This window comes from Peromyscus leucopus, chromosome 14, assembly GCF_004664715.2.
Source record: "Peromyscus leucopus breed LL Stock chromosome 14, UCI_PerLeu_2.1, whole genome shotgun sequence".
NCBI lineage: Eukaryota > Metazoa > Chordata > Mammalia > Rodentia > Cricetidae > Peromyscus > Peromyscus leucopus.
This window is the reverse complement of record NC_051075.1, coordinates 24,149,073-24,163,383: the sequence shown is the minus strand read 5'-3', so window position 1 is coordinate 24,163,383 and position 14,311 is coordinate 24,149,073. Positions and strand designations below refer to the sequence as shown.

At 44.1% G+C, this 14,311-nt stretch overlaps 1 pseudogene; it reads left to right on the top strand.

The window, feature by feature from the left end:
• The first annotated feature begins 6,877 nt into the window (after positions 1-6,877).
• Positions 6,878-10,528, top strand: LOC114693395 (annotated as a pseudogene).
• The last annotated feature ends 3,783 nt before the right edge of the window (positions 10,529-14,311 follow it).

The window sequence follows — 14,311 nt, the reverse complement described above, 5'->3', positions numbered from 1 at the left end:
ATCCCATAGTAGCCATGTATGATAAAAGGCTAATTCCTCACCCAATCAAGGTACTTATTGTCCAAAAAAGGCTTCCATGCTAGCAAATGACTATATCATACTTTTGATTCTAAGTTTGTAAGTAAGGAATGTGGTCATGTTTTTTCACTTAGAAACTAGGTGAGGTGTTTTTTTGTTTGTTTGTTTGTTTTTGTTTTTGTTGTTGTTTTGTTTTGTTTTTGTTTTTTTGAGACAGGGTTTCTTCGTGTAACAGCTCTGGCTGTCCTAGAACCTTTGTAGACCAGGCTGGCCTCAAACTTAGAGCTCCACCTTGCCAATATGTTTGTCTGTTTTCATAAGTTGCAAGTCCCAAATTATTTCTCCATTACCTTGGAATAGAATATAGTCCTAATTTGTGAGTAACTCTGACCAATTCTGGAAACAAGGACCCTTTAGTACAAATGGTCAGAGCCTTGAGATTTGATTGCACATGTCTACTGAATACCTCAGCCACCATGGTATGAGAGCTGGAATACAATCACCCTGGTAATTCTCATTATTGACTTAAAAACATATTCTTTGAGCCAGGTGATGGTGGTGCACACCTTTCATGTCAGCACTCAGGAGGCAGAGGCAGGAGGTCTCTGAGTTTGAAGTCAGCCTGATCTACAATGTGAGTTCCAGCACAGCCAGGGCTGTTACACAGAGAAACCCTGTCTTGAAAAACAAAAGCAAACAAACAAACAAAAATGTATTGAGGGTAGTTACTTTTTGTTTGGTTTTATTTGCAATTTTTTAAGTAATAAAGTTTATAAAAAATTTTATAATGTAAATAAATAAATGAAACAAGCAGGCCTGTTAGCTCAGGCTTTAATTTCAGTGCTTGGAAGACTGAGGCAGTGGGACCACTGGAGTTTGAGGCCAGCCTGGGCTACATAGTGAGTTCTGGGACAGCCTGAACTATGCAGAGTGAGATTCTAAGAAAAATAGACTTAACCAACTAAATAACCAATCAACTGAAATAAGCTTTCTTCCTTGTTCTGAATTTCAAAATTTGATGAAACATTGAAGCTCTGGGGGCTGGAGAGATGAGTCCGGGGTTAAGAACTCCCTGCCCATGCAGAACACCCAAGTTTGTCCTAGTACAGTGGCAAGGGCCTGTAAGTCCACCGGTAACTAACACCCTGAAACTCCAGCTCCAGGAGAGCCAGTGCTTCTGGGTGCCTCGAGAGCCAGTGCTTCTGGCATTTTGAGGCACCCACACGCCACTCCCTGCCCTCAACAAACACACACATATGCATAACTGAAAATAATTTTTTAAAGTTCAAGCTTTGAAAAGCTGTAGATAATAATAATAATTATAATAATAATAATGAGCTTTTCTTTTATTTAAAAATTTTATTTATTTGTTTATTGTTTCCTTTATGTGTTATCCGTGTTTTCCCAGCATGCACATCTGTGAACCACAGGCATGGCTGGTGCCTGCAGATGCCATGAGGTTGCGTCAGGTCCCCTGGAACAGATGACTGTGAACCACCATGTGAATGCTGAGTGAGCCTTGAACCTGGGTCCTCTGGAAGAGCAGCAAGGGCTCTAATCATTGAGCTATCTCTTCAGTTCTAGGGGCTTTTTCTTACCTTCCATTAAACCTATTTATACACGTCAGCGAATTCTGCTAAAATTGTGCGTTACCTTTCTCCTACTAACAGTTACTTCAATTCTGCAGCGTTAATCGATCCTTTGGTTTGGAGCGATAAAGGATAAAGAAACAAAATTAAAGAGAGGCCCACAAATGAGCTGACGGCTCAGCAGATAACAGCCTGACAACTCAGCTCCACCGTCCTCAGAACCCACAGGGTTGAAGGGAGCACTAACTCCTGAAAGCCGTCCTCTGGCCTCATGTGTGACACTCATTGGTGGACACAAACACACAAAAGTACAGCATAAAGGACTGGAAGATGGTTCAGCAGTCAAGAGCGCTGGCTGATCTTCCAGAGGCTGGATATCAAAAACTCGCAGCTCACACCTGTTTGTAAGTCCAGTTCCAGGGGTTCCAACACTCTCTTCTGGCCTCTAAGAACATCACGCATGCATGTAGTGCACACACATACATGCAGGCAATCATCATCCATATACATAAAAAATAATAAAATAAATGTAATACAACTGATCTTTACTAATTTTTTTTTTCATATAGAGTCTCTCTACATAGTCCTGACCTATAATTCAATATATAGTAGACCAGGCTGGGCTCAAACTCAGAGATCCTCCTGCCTCTGCCTCCCAAGTGCAAGGACTAAAGGCGTGTGCCACTATGACTGGCTAAAATTTAAAAAGGAAACATCATGCTGGGCTGTGGTGGCACACACCTTTAATTCCAACACTCAGGAGGCAGAGGCAGGTGGATCTCTGTGAGTGTTTGAGGCCAGTCTGGACTACAGAGCGAGATCCAGGAAAGGCGCAAAGCTACACAGAGAAACCCTGTCCCAAAAAATTAAAAAAAAAAAAAGGAAACAACAAAAAAACAAATTGTAATAATGTTTTTGTTTGTTGTTTGTTTTTTTGTTTTTTCAAGACAGGGTTTTGTGGTGGTAATCTAATTGTACTGAAATGTGATTTTGATTGTATGTTAATAAATAAAGTTGCCCGGGGGTCAGAGCTATTAGAGCCATAGACAGAGTGTGGCGGTGGTGGCGCACGCCTTTAATCCCATAGATATCTGTGTGTTCAGGGATATAGCCAGCATTGGAGACATATGCCTTTAAGACCTAGGGGGCTGTACATTCAGACAGTGACGAGGCAGTCACGTGTTTGGGTTTACAACCAATGAGAAGGCAGAACAAAATACTTTAAATAGACGAACAGACAGGAAATAGAGCCCTCTTTCGGGAAGCTGGGACACCGCAGGCAGAAGGGTGAGATTTTAGCTCTGAGCTCTGACCTCTCGGCTTTCTCTTTTGCATTGTTTCTGTGTTTCTTATTTAATAAGACGGTTGGTTACATCAATAGGGTTTCTCTGTGTAACAGCCCTGGTCCTCCTGGAACTCACCCTGTAGACCAGGCTGGCCTGGAACTCACAGAGATCTGCCTGCCTCTGCCTCCTGAGTACTGGGATCAAAGGCGTGCGCCGCCGCCGCCGCCGCCGCCGCCGCCGCCGCCGCCGCCGCCGCCGCCACCACCACCACCTGGCTGTAATAAAAATTCTTAAGAGAAAAGCCCACACAATGGGAAAACAAGCCTGCTCCTTCATCCTTGTTCATCCTCTGTAGGCTTACACATCTGCCCACAGAAATTGATGTCCTTCCTCAAACGCTTAGTCAGACACCAAAGGCCACCTTTGACTCTGCATCACAAATCTCCCTCCTTACTCAGCGCTGAACTCTAGTAATTACTTTTATTGTCCAATTACATCATCCAGTAAGCTAGTAATGCACTTCAAAGTTGGGACGTAGAATAATTTGAAACTCTGAATGAATCTGACTTATTTTAGAATGGGGGGAAGCTTCTAGAACTTTATTGTGTCTTATAAACCCAACGCTCTTTGTTTTCTTTTTTAAAACTTTTTGTTTGTTTGTTTTTGATTTTTCAAGACAGGGTTTCACTGTGTAGTTTTGGTGCCTGTCCTGGAACTTGCTATGTAAACTAGACTGGCCTCGAACTCACATGGCCGCCGCCGCCACCGCCGCCACCACCGCCGCCACCACCACCACCACCACCCGGCCCTTTTAAAAACTTTTTAAAGAGTGAAGTATATGCAGAGTATGTGTATGTGTGTGCACATTTTATGTGTTTGGGCATTTGGAGGAGCAGATGTGTGTGCAGGTACACAAGCATGTAGCTACTAGAGGTTGACTTGAGATAGATTTTTTGTTTTCTCTCGACCTTATATAGATAGGCAGGGTCATTCACTGGAACCTGGAACTCTAGCGAGTCAGCTTGCCCTGGGAATCTCATCTCTTCTGAATGCTGGGGTCACTACCAGGCTGCCATGACTGCCTGTCATTTACATGTAGCAGGGATCCAAACCCTGGCCTTCACACTTGCATTTTTGATTTTTGATTCAGTCAACGTGTATTTACATACTCTGATTTTACTATTTGAGGCAGACCGTTAAGGATAGCAGTACAATTATAAACAAACAAACAAAAAAAAAAAAACAAGCTAAAATCTGTGTCTGTAATAACAAAAACAGAAACAACACACAGGCTCCTCAGAGCTCTGAAGCCCAATTCTACTTGGCAGGAGGGTGGAAATAGAGACGTTAGAGAGGGAAGTAAATCACCAAGTATAATTTGGTTTGGCATAATATTTTCAATGCTACATGGCCTATTAAATGTAACTATATATCTTCAGGTACAGGTATGTAATAAAGTGGAACAGACCACTCGGAGTCCCTTTTCTGGGTATACATTAACAGGTTCAACCACACAACTAATGATATCCATCTAGCATATAATTAACATAGAACTCTAGTAAGTAATAGCTTTTTCTCAATGATAGCTTACACTGCATTAAAAACACACACTGCTATGCATTAAAAGAGGCTACAGGCGTGAAACAGTCATACATTATGTACATTTTTGTTTTGTGGTGCCAGGAATCCTCCAGGCCTAATATGTATATCAGGTAAGCATTCTACCCCTCAGTTAGAGTCCCCAAACCAACCAACCAACCAACCAACCTCTCTCTCTCTCTCTCTCTCTCTCTCTCTCTCTCTCTCTCTCTCTCTCTCTCTCTCTCTCAAGACAAGATCTCTCTACATAGCCCTGGCTCTCCAGGAACTCACCATATAAACCACATTGGCCATGAACTCACAGATATCCACCTGCCTCCAAAGTGCTGGGATTAAAGATAGGTGCCACCCACGCCCAGCCTTCCTTCCTTTTAAAATAAAGTTAATATCGTTAATGGCTGAGTGTGGTGGTGCACACCTTTAACCCAGTCACTCAGGAGGCAGAGGCAAGTGGGTCTCTATGAGTTCAAGGCCAGCCTGGTCTACATAGGGAGTTCCAGGTATTTTTTTTTTCTCCCTAGCTTAAAAGTTTTGATATTCCAAGCATGTTACTGAGTATTTATTCTCCAGGCAAATGCAATACCAAAAAATCAAGACTAAGAAAAAGGGTGGATTCCCCTGAGGTACTAATAAAGCTAGGATACTTTATAGATAGAAAATGAAATTTTAAAATGCGCCTTTGTGGAAAGAATTACTAAAAGGATGAAGACAAAATAAAACAAACAAAAACCCACAAAAGCTGCCCTGCCTACTCAGGAGAACCCACGAGTAGGAAGAATTACATCTATTCACAGTGTGGGGTTGGCTCTGTTGCCATCCCCAACCACCAAAGAAAAAGGAAGACACAATCCAATGTGGCAGACAGATGTCATCTACACTGAGACACCTGTACCCGTGACTTCGGCGGCCAGTGGGCTAGCAGTGACAGGAGCAGGTCTGAAGTCAGGAACAAAAGACCGAAAGCTACCAATTACACCTCCTTCTATTCTGTGCTGTGCCTTCCAGCAAGTCACATGGTCACTGAACTTTCTTTCATTTAAACATCTGGGTATTTCTTTCCCACAGTACGAGTGTCTTCCCCAAATACAGTTAACACAATACCGCACTTGGGTGCCTTTGGTTATGAATAATCTCAAATTGGCAGTTTTAATTAATCCTACGACTAGAATGAGAAAGGTAGACTCATGTGTTCCAATCCTCTAGCTCTCCATTACGTCTGAACAGGAAGTTTCCAGTCCTCTGGCTCTTCAATACAACCAAACAGGAAGTTTCCAAGCCCACCCCACTTCTCAGGAAGTTTAGATCAACCCAAGTGTGTGCACCCTGTCCCGTATAGCCTCAAATTCTTCTCTCCATTCTAGATACAATTTGGATTAAAATATTTGAGCAATTGTTCCTGAAGTTGTTATGTATATCTAAGTAACAAATAGACACCTTCTATGACAAATAATAATAACAATAATAATTTTTTTGTTATTTTTTTATTTTATTTTACAATACAATCCAGTTCTACATATCAGCCACGGATTCCCTTGTTCTCCCCTCTCACGCACCCTCCTCTTCCCCCCAGCCCATCCCCCATTCCCACCTCCTCCAGGGCAAAGACTCCCCTGAGGACTGAGATCAACCTGGTAGACTCAGTCCAGGCAGGTCCAGTCCCTTCCTCCCAGACTGAGCCAAGCATCCCTGCATAAGCCCCAGGTTTCAAACAGCCAACTCATGCAATGAGCACAGGACCCGGTCCCACTGCCTGGATGCTTCCCAAACAGATCGAGCCAATCAACTGTCTCACCCATTCAGAGGGCCTGATCCAGTTGGGGGCCCCTCAGCCATTGGTTCATAGTTCATGTGTTTCCATTCATTTGGCTATTTGTCCCTGTGCTTTATCCAACCTTGGTTTCAACAATTCTCGCTCATATAAACCCTCCTCTTTCTCGCTAATTAGACTCCTGAAGCTGCCCCCCCCCCAGCCTAGCCGTGGATCTCTGCATCCAGATCCCTCAGTCGTTGGATGGGGCATGACAATTAGGGTTATTATTATTGTCCTTCTATGACAAATAATAATAACAATAATTTTTTTAAAAAAGTTAAGGATTTTCTTTTTTGACCATAAGTGCTTGTAATATAATTTATTTTTGTTTGTTTGTTTCAAAACAGAGTTTCTCTGTGTAGCTATGGCTGTCCTGGATCTCAGTCTGTAGCCCAGGCTGGCCATGAACTCACAGAGATCCGCCTGCCTCTGCCTCCCGAGGGCTGGGATTACAGGCGTGCGCCACCACCGCCCGGCTTGTTAACTGTGTTCTGATTCACTAATTGTGTAGCCAGTACAACCCGAGACAAGTAAACATACTCCTGTCTGGTGCATCCTGACGCCTCCCTGGAGAGATGCCTCATGGCACAGAAGCGGGGAGGTGAGTGGCGCAGGGGAGGGTGGCTCTGGTCCCGTCAGCTGGTTGTGTGACTCTGACTAAGTCACTTAACCTGCAGTTCCGTCTTGAAAATAGGGGCTAAATGAGTTTTGTCACACCTGTGTTTTTCCTATGGGGGTGGTGGTGCCAGTCTTTATCACAGATGTTATGAAGTCACACTGCTTAACCTACAAAGCAAGCACAGGGCTGAGGGGAACGGAACGGTTCAGTGGTTACGGGCGCAGACATACAGGCAAAACACCCAGACACATAAATAAAACGAAACAGTTTCAAAACATCAGACACCGAATCCAGTGGCTGGAGAGATGGCTCCGTGGTTAAGAACATACTGCTTATGAGAATCATGTGTGCCTTCATAGCTTTCCCAATTGACTTTTCCCTAAGAAGGGCTAACAGTGTAGACTGATCAGTCTCTGGACATACACATTCCAGGTATTTGGAGAACTGCCTCAGGAAAGGCTTTCTCTGGAATCAGAAATGGCCACTTTCAAGGACTAGCAGTATTAACAGTCCACATGCAAGTCTCCTGATTTAAGGTAAATTCCACAAGGGGACACTGCCTAGGTCAGGTAGACATTAAGTAATAGCTTTACACAATTTAGCTGGGACCCTCCTTTCTTACAGCCTTACTAATTTTATAGACCTCTAACTACTTACCTAACCACTTCTAGGAATATTTAGATAACCTTCTGCGCTGACAGCTATGCTCAGCCAGAACCCTAGTTCAAGCCTCCCTGTAATTATCATTATTGGGAGCATCTGGCCAGGTCCATCCCAGATAGAGGAAAGCACTTTATCAGAGATACCTCCGTACTTTCTAAGAACAGACTTAAGCATCCAGGCTACCTGTTTGAGAAGACCTGGCGGATGTGCCAATTAAGCTTTACTTCCTGCTTTCCCAAACCTTACCTCTTGTTCCAGATCTCCCTTTAACTATCACCAGAGGCATCTAGCTGTACACAGGTTGCCTAGCGATTGAGCACACTTTCCCCCACCCTGCAGAAAAACGGCAGATAGCTTGGACAAATAGGAGCCACAGGAAAAAAGACAGTTTTTTTTTTTCTCCCATTGACCTAGCAACTTATAGATTCTTAACATTTTCTACCAATCACGTTTTAAGACTATATTCGAGCATGTAAGAGCCCTCTTCTTAGATATTACCTGAATTTAGCCTTTAGGTAATTCATTTCCCCATTGGTCACTTCCCTTTGGGGTTGCACATGATAATTAACGGTTACTGCCTCCCTATGTGATTCTTATCACCCCTCTGTTTGACCCTGGAAGCCTGGCTTTGCACTGCTAAGGGATTACTGCTTGTAAGTGTATATATACCAGGACTTCCAGGGCACATGGAGGATGGAGAAGAAAAAAGAGAATGGAAGAACTAGACAGGTAAGAACTTGAGAGGAACAAACTGAGACGGAGAAGAACTAGATTGAAGGGCTAGAAGAGAGTACTAGAAAAACGAGATGGAAGATGAGGAAGAGCCAGATGGGGAAGCCCTAGCTAGGTAAGAACAAGGTGAAAAGGACCTACATGAGGCAAAATTAAGACAAGAGAATTAAGATAGAACTTAAGAGGGAGCAGTAGATAAACAGAGAGAAATCAGGCAAGAAAGGAGCTAGGCAGGAGAACAGAACTGAAGCTGTGTATAAAGGATGTTATGCCAGAGGAATTAAAGCAAGTGGACTATAGAGCTCGGTGTACTGAGATTCTATTTCCTGAAAATAGTCCTCGCCATTCGCAGTTCTCTCTCCTGAGCCCCTGGGATGTATAATATTAAGGCTGGTCCCTCTAATATTATACAAGAGCCATGGTCTGTGCCATCCAGAATCTTAATGAAGGACTTGGCAGGTGAAGTTGCTCTCCTCGATGTCGTAACAGACAAACTCAAGGGAGACATGTTGGATCCCCAGCGTGGCAGCCCTTTCCTTGCGACAACAAAAAACTGTCTCTGACAAAGACTATAGGATGACTACAAACTCCAAGCTGGCCCTTACCACAACTGGGCATATCAAAAAGAAGAAAAGAGCCGCCTAAATTTGGTCTAGCATTACATGAACATCTTTTTTCCCTCCAGTTACAGAACAGGAAAGGAATTCCTTTATTGGTGCCTGGAAAGAACTAAAATGCCCAAAGTCCAAAAGATATTCTTGATGGACTCACAGTAGAGTAGGTCCCATCTAGTAGATGTTTCTCTCTGACCTCTTTGGATGGTCTCCAGTGTGTTGAACCCACAATCAGCTTTCTCACTCTTCATTAGTCAAAAGTCAGCATGAAACCTTTCCCATGTGGCTCCGGAGAGGGAGAAAAGAGGCATTTAGCATCATTTAATTTGGGGCTTTAAACAATCATGGGCCTGTCTTCCTTGGCTGTGGGCAGGTGTTCAGGGAGCCAAGTCCTGTCATCTCACATCTGGGCAAAGTCCTTTTACCAAGAAGAAAATATCAGCGACATTGGTCGTCTAAATAACACCTCGTATAGACTTGCATCTAATGTCCGTGGAGTGCGAGCCCTTGGGGTGTTACCGATTCCCTCGGTCTTTGCTTAAACGTTCCTTCTGGATGCTGAAGACCATGCAGGCGGTTAAAACTAACCTTTCTTTCTGTGCAGTCAAGGCCAGTGGGGCAACTAGTCCTCAGGGGTCACTTGGGCTTGAGAGGAACTTCAGACTCTCCTAACCTTTCTTTTACCAGTCATCCATCAATGTGAGGATGAGTCAAAGGCTTTGCTGTATGCACTGCGGCTTCCTTTGAAGCCTCGAGGAAATCTTCCCCACATTGAGCCTCCTTTTGTAGACTGGACAGTGTTTCAGATTCATTGAGTGGGGTCTCCATGAACACAACAACAAATGTTCATTGGCCTTAGTCCCTGGGACCTCATTGACTTTGTACGGTAAGGGGAGAAATATTCACCCTTTTAGTCCCTCTAACCACATTAGAATTGCCTCCAAGAATGATTATAAACACCCAGGAGATCAATTTTACACCAGTTTGGTATTGTAACTACTGTATAATATTTCTTTTTTATTTTTTTCCATTTCATTTATTTATTTTTTCTATTATAAGCTTGATACAGTACAAATTCTTATCCTAATAGTGAAAAGTTTCACTGAGGCTTGCCCAGTAATTGAGTAAAACCAAAACTTATTAGAAGCCACAGTCATCATAGGTACATGAACATCTTTATGAAGTTCAGTCCAAATTGCAAGTTGCTGGCAAGTTTCTTAACGAGTATCTATCTACCTATCTTGACCTCTGTGGCTTTCCCCAAAACTGCGTTATTGGAAGTGGTTTGGATGTGGATTTAGCCTGATTCCTTATCTGACTGAGGAAAGGCTGGGCATTCATCCTTTAAGCTGTGAGGGATGAGTCCTTGTGGGGCTTGGAGACGCCAGTGTGCCCGTGTGGAAAGAATGTGCTGGTGCCTCCCGAGGAATTTGCACCCAGAATTGGGCACTGATGCAGGAAAGAAACAGTGGAAAGAAGCTGACAAGCAGGTGGTTGCCAGAGACAACAAGGTGATCCAGCTGAAAGGCTGCCCACCCTGGACCACTGGAGTTTCTGGGACAGATTTGGCGGGAAGTAAAATGAAGGATCTTAGGTAGGTACGTCCAGTCTCTGCTATGATTAATAGCGGTCTTCCTTAGTGCTCTGTGCTTCTTGGAAAAAAACAAAACAAAACAAAAACAAAAACAGACCCTTGTGTTGAGAAGATGACTGACTCCTGATGGAGAGACTTGAGGAAGGGTGCAGACAGACTTCAGGAGGACCCAGAAACAGCTGCCACTCCAAGTCTTCTAATGTCACACGATGCCCCCTGCCTAGGCTGCCGTGGAATTCTGTTGGAGGTCAGGCATGTCCTTTTGTGGTCTGATCTGTGATTGGTGCAGTTGTATGGTGCCGTCGGGGGATGGACCTCAGTTTCCCACACTTAGAAACCCTTACAGCTGGACATGGCTACTGAGTGGCGCTCGTGCGGTGCTACACTGGTCCGTGTCAGGAGTACCCGCTCCTGAGACACCAACTCTGCACCGGCCCTAGCCGCCCTTCAAACCCGATGCGTCTCGTAGCGCTACATCGCTTCTCCAAGCATGCCTGCTCCAGTTTCCCCCATCAGTCACATCCTGGGCTCAAGAGTATACATACATCATTGCATGCTGTGTGCAGGACTGCTCTCGAGAAGTGTGTGTGTGTGTGTGTGTGTGTGTGTGTGTGTGTGTGTGTGTGTGTATCAGTACTGTACACGGTTATAGAATGCAAAGAGAGAAATCTGTGTGTGAACAATGCAACCCACTACCCAAGTGTCATGCCAGGGCTAACACCAAATAAACTTTAAACACAGGGGAGGGGTTTGATAAGTATTTGAAAATATGTAAGCAGAGAAGTGTCTCATAAAACCCAGACTCAAATGAAACTGGACATAAGGAGCCTGTGAATGCTGAATGGACATGCCTTCTTTCGTCTCCTCTCTCTTTATAGACGGGCTTCTCTCCACCTACTGACAATCAGGCTCTTTCCTTTTAAATTACATTTTTTTTTTATTTATTGTGGTGTGTGTGTGTGTGTGTGTGTGTGTGTGTGTGTGTGTGTGTGTGCCACACTGTGCCATACATGAATGTGGAGGTCAGAAGGCAATATGTGGGAATCAATTCTCTCTAAACACCACAGGATCCACCTCAGGCTGGTGGCAAGAGTCTCTAACCAATGAGCCATCTCCATGGGGTTCGTCTGCCTCTCTAACCACAGGATACCCTAACAGCTCTCAAATTAAAAACTAACTGGGCATGGTGGCGCTCAAGGGGCAGGAACAAGCAGGTCTTTGGGAGTTCAAGGCCAGCCTGGTCTACACTGTGAGTTTGGGCCACCCAAAGCTACACGGTGAGGCCCTGTCACTAATTAATTTATTATAAATTAAATAATAAACAAAAAGAGGTGTTTCTTTTTCAGTCCCTAGTGAAAGGCTCCAACTGGCCACAATGGAGAGATGTCACACTAGACTAATCAATTGTCATTTAGGTGTGGGACAACACTAAACACAGCAATCTTCATCCAAGTCCTTAGGAAGGAGGCCATCTCTTGATGATAGCTACAAGTGTGGGGCAGTGGTGGTGCACGCCTTTAATCTTAGCACTTGGAAGGCAGAGCTAGGTGGATCTCTGTGAGTTCGAGGCCAGCCTGGTCTGCAGAGCGAGATCCAGGAAAGGCACAAAGCTACACAGAGAAACCCTGTCTCAAAAAACCAAAAAGAAAAAAATAACAAGAAAAAATAAAAAGAATTGTTTCCCTTCAATTACACTTCCTTAAAATTATCTCTAATTGTGTTCCTCATAACAAAAGTTAAAATAGCTAATATCTGGACAAGATATGCATGTCTCCAATCATCCCTTTCAAGCCTAGACCGAGCTCAGTAAAATAATAAACTATAGACATGAATTAAAATTGTAGGGACCCACAGCATATGCAGTGCGAACTCCGGGGGCAAGCGTCCCGGGCTGCATGAGGAACTGTGACAAGCTGGCTAACCTCTGCTGTATCATTCTCAGTTGTCCTCAAACTACAGATAAATAACTCGTCTCATAGGGTGACTGCAAAGGTTTTTTTATATATACAAGTAAAATGCTTAGAATGGTGATTACACAGACCAACTAGTCAGGAAACATCAGATTTTTTTTTTTTTTTAAAGATAGTGAGGATCATGGAAAACTCTTGGTCATCAAGCCACTGGAGTTTTCAGAATGCATTTACTTGTGTGTACAGAATCTGACTCAGAGATGACATCCGTGCTTTTCCCCCCGGGGGCAGTCTGACTCATCTACGTTCTTTGTCTGGTCTAGGAAAGCATCTTTTTGGTATCTTCATTCCTGACTCCTGTCGGTCCTAACGTGATTGTTAGCATTGGCCCTGACATCTCAGTGACATGCCCCTCATCCTTCTTCTCCTTCCTCCCCTCCCTTCCTGCTGCAGCAGCTTGGGCCACCTGTCCCTCCAGACACAGGCAGACTCAGACAGGCTGCTCCTCTCTATTGTCTTCGCCTTTCACAGGCACATCCCAGTTCTCTCTCTCCGTGGCTCCAACAAACAAATTGTTACCAAAGGGGTAAAATTGCTGGGGTTGGTGACCTGTAATCCCGGCACTAGAGGGACTGAGGTAGGGAGATCAGGAGACCCTTTCATAAAACACGGAGCAGAACATGGTGGCGCACACCTTTAGTCCCAGAACTTAGCAGGCAGAGGCAGGTGGCTCTCAGTGAATTCCAGGCCAGCCAGAGCTATACAGTGAGACCCTGTATAAATCAACAAACAACAAAAACAAGCAAGCAAACCAAGTTAAGATTGCGTAAGGGACTTTGTCTTGTGTGTTGTTTTGTTTGTTGTTTTGTTTTTCGAGACAGGGTTTTTGTGTAGCTCTGGCTGTCTTGGAACTCACTCTGTAGCCCAGGCTGGCCTTGAACTCAGAGATCCACCTGCCTCTGCCTCCAGAGTGCTAGGATTAAAGGCATGTGCCACCACTGCCTCGGCTTGTCTTTGTGTTCTTATAAATTATATTAAATGTGGTGTCAGACCAACACATGCTGCTGGTGATTAGGGAGGTTATGTTTTATAGGGCTTGAATATTCTTTATTTATCCTGCGTACTAAAGACTGAACCTGCCTTGTGCACACTACAAACACTCTACTATTAACCTACTTCCTTAGCTTTGAATATTCTTTTACAAAAAAAAATATTTTTGAGTGAAGATCTCTGTGGTGGTTTGAATGTAATTGTGCCACTCCCATAATCTCCTGGGAATGTCACTCTTGAGAGGCGTGGCTTTGTTAGAGTAGGTGTGACCTTGTTGGAGGAAGTGTGTCACTGTGGGGGCGGGCTTTGAGGTCTCATATATGCTCAAGCCATGCCCAGTGTTTCAGACCACTTCCTGTTGCCTGTGGGTCAAGATGTAGAACTCTCAGGTGCTCTTCTCCAGCACCATGTCTGCCTGCATGCCGCCATGCTTCGATAATAAGATGACAGACTAAACCTTTGAACTGTAAGTGGGCCACTCCAATTGAATGTTTTCCTTTGTAAGAGTTGCCGTGGTCGTGGTGTCTCTCCACAGCAATAGAACCCTAAGACAGTCTCCCAATGTAGTCCCGGCTGACCTTGATCTCTTGGCAGTCATCTATGCCTCTATGTTTGACTCTAATGTTCTTTATTAATATTAGTATTAGCAGAGGCGGAGGGCATGTGCCATGACCCATGCGTGGAAGCTGAAGGACAATATTTTTGTGGAGTCCATTTTCTCCATCTACCTTTATGTGGGGTAGGAAGATCAGAGTCAGGTCATCGGGCTTGTGTGGCAAGTACCTTTATCCATCAAGACATCTCAATGGCCCCTGAATGTTCTTTAT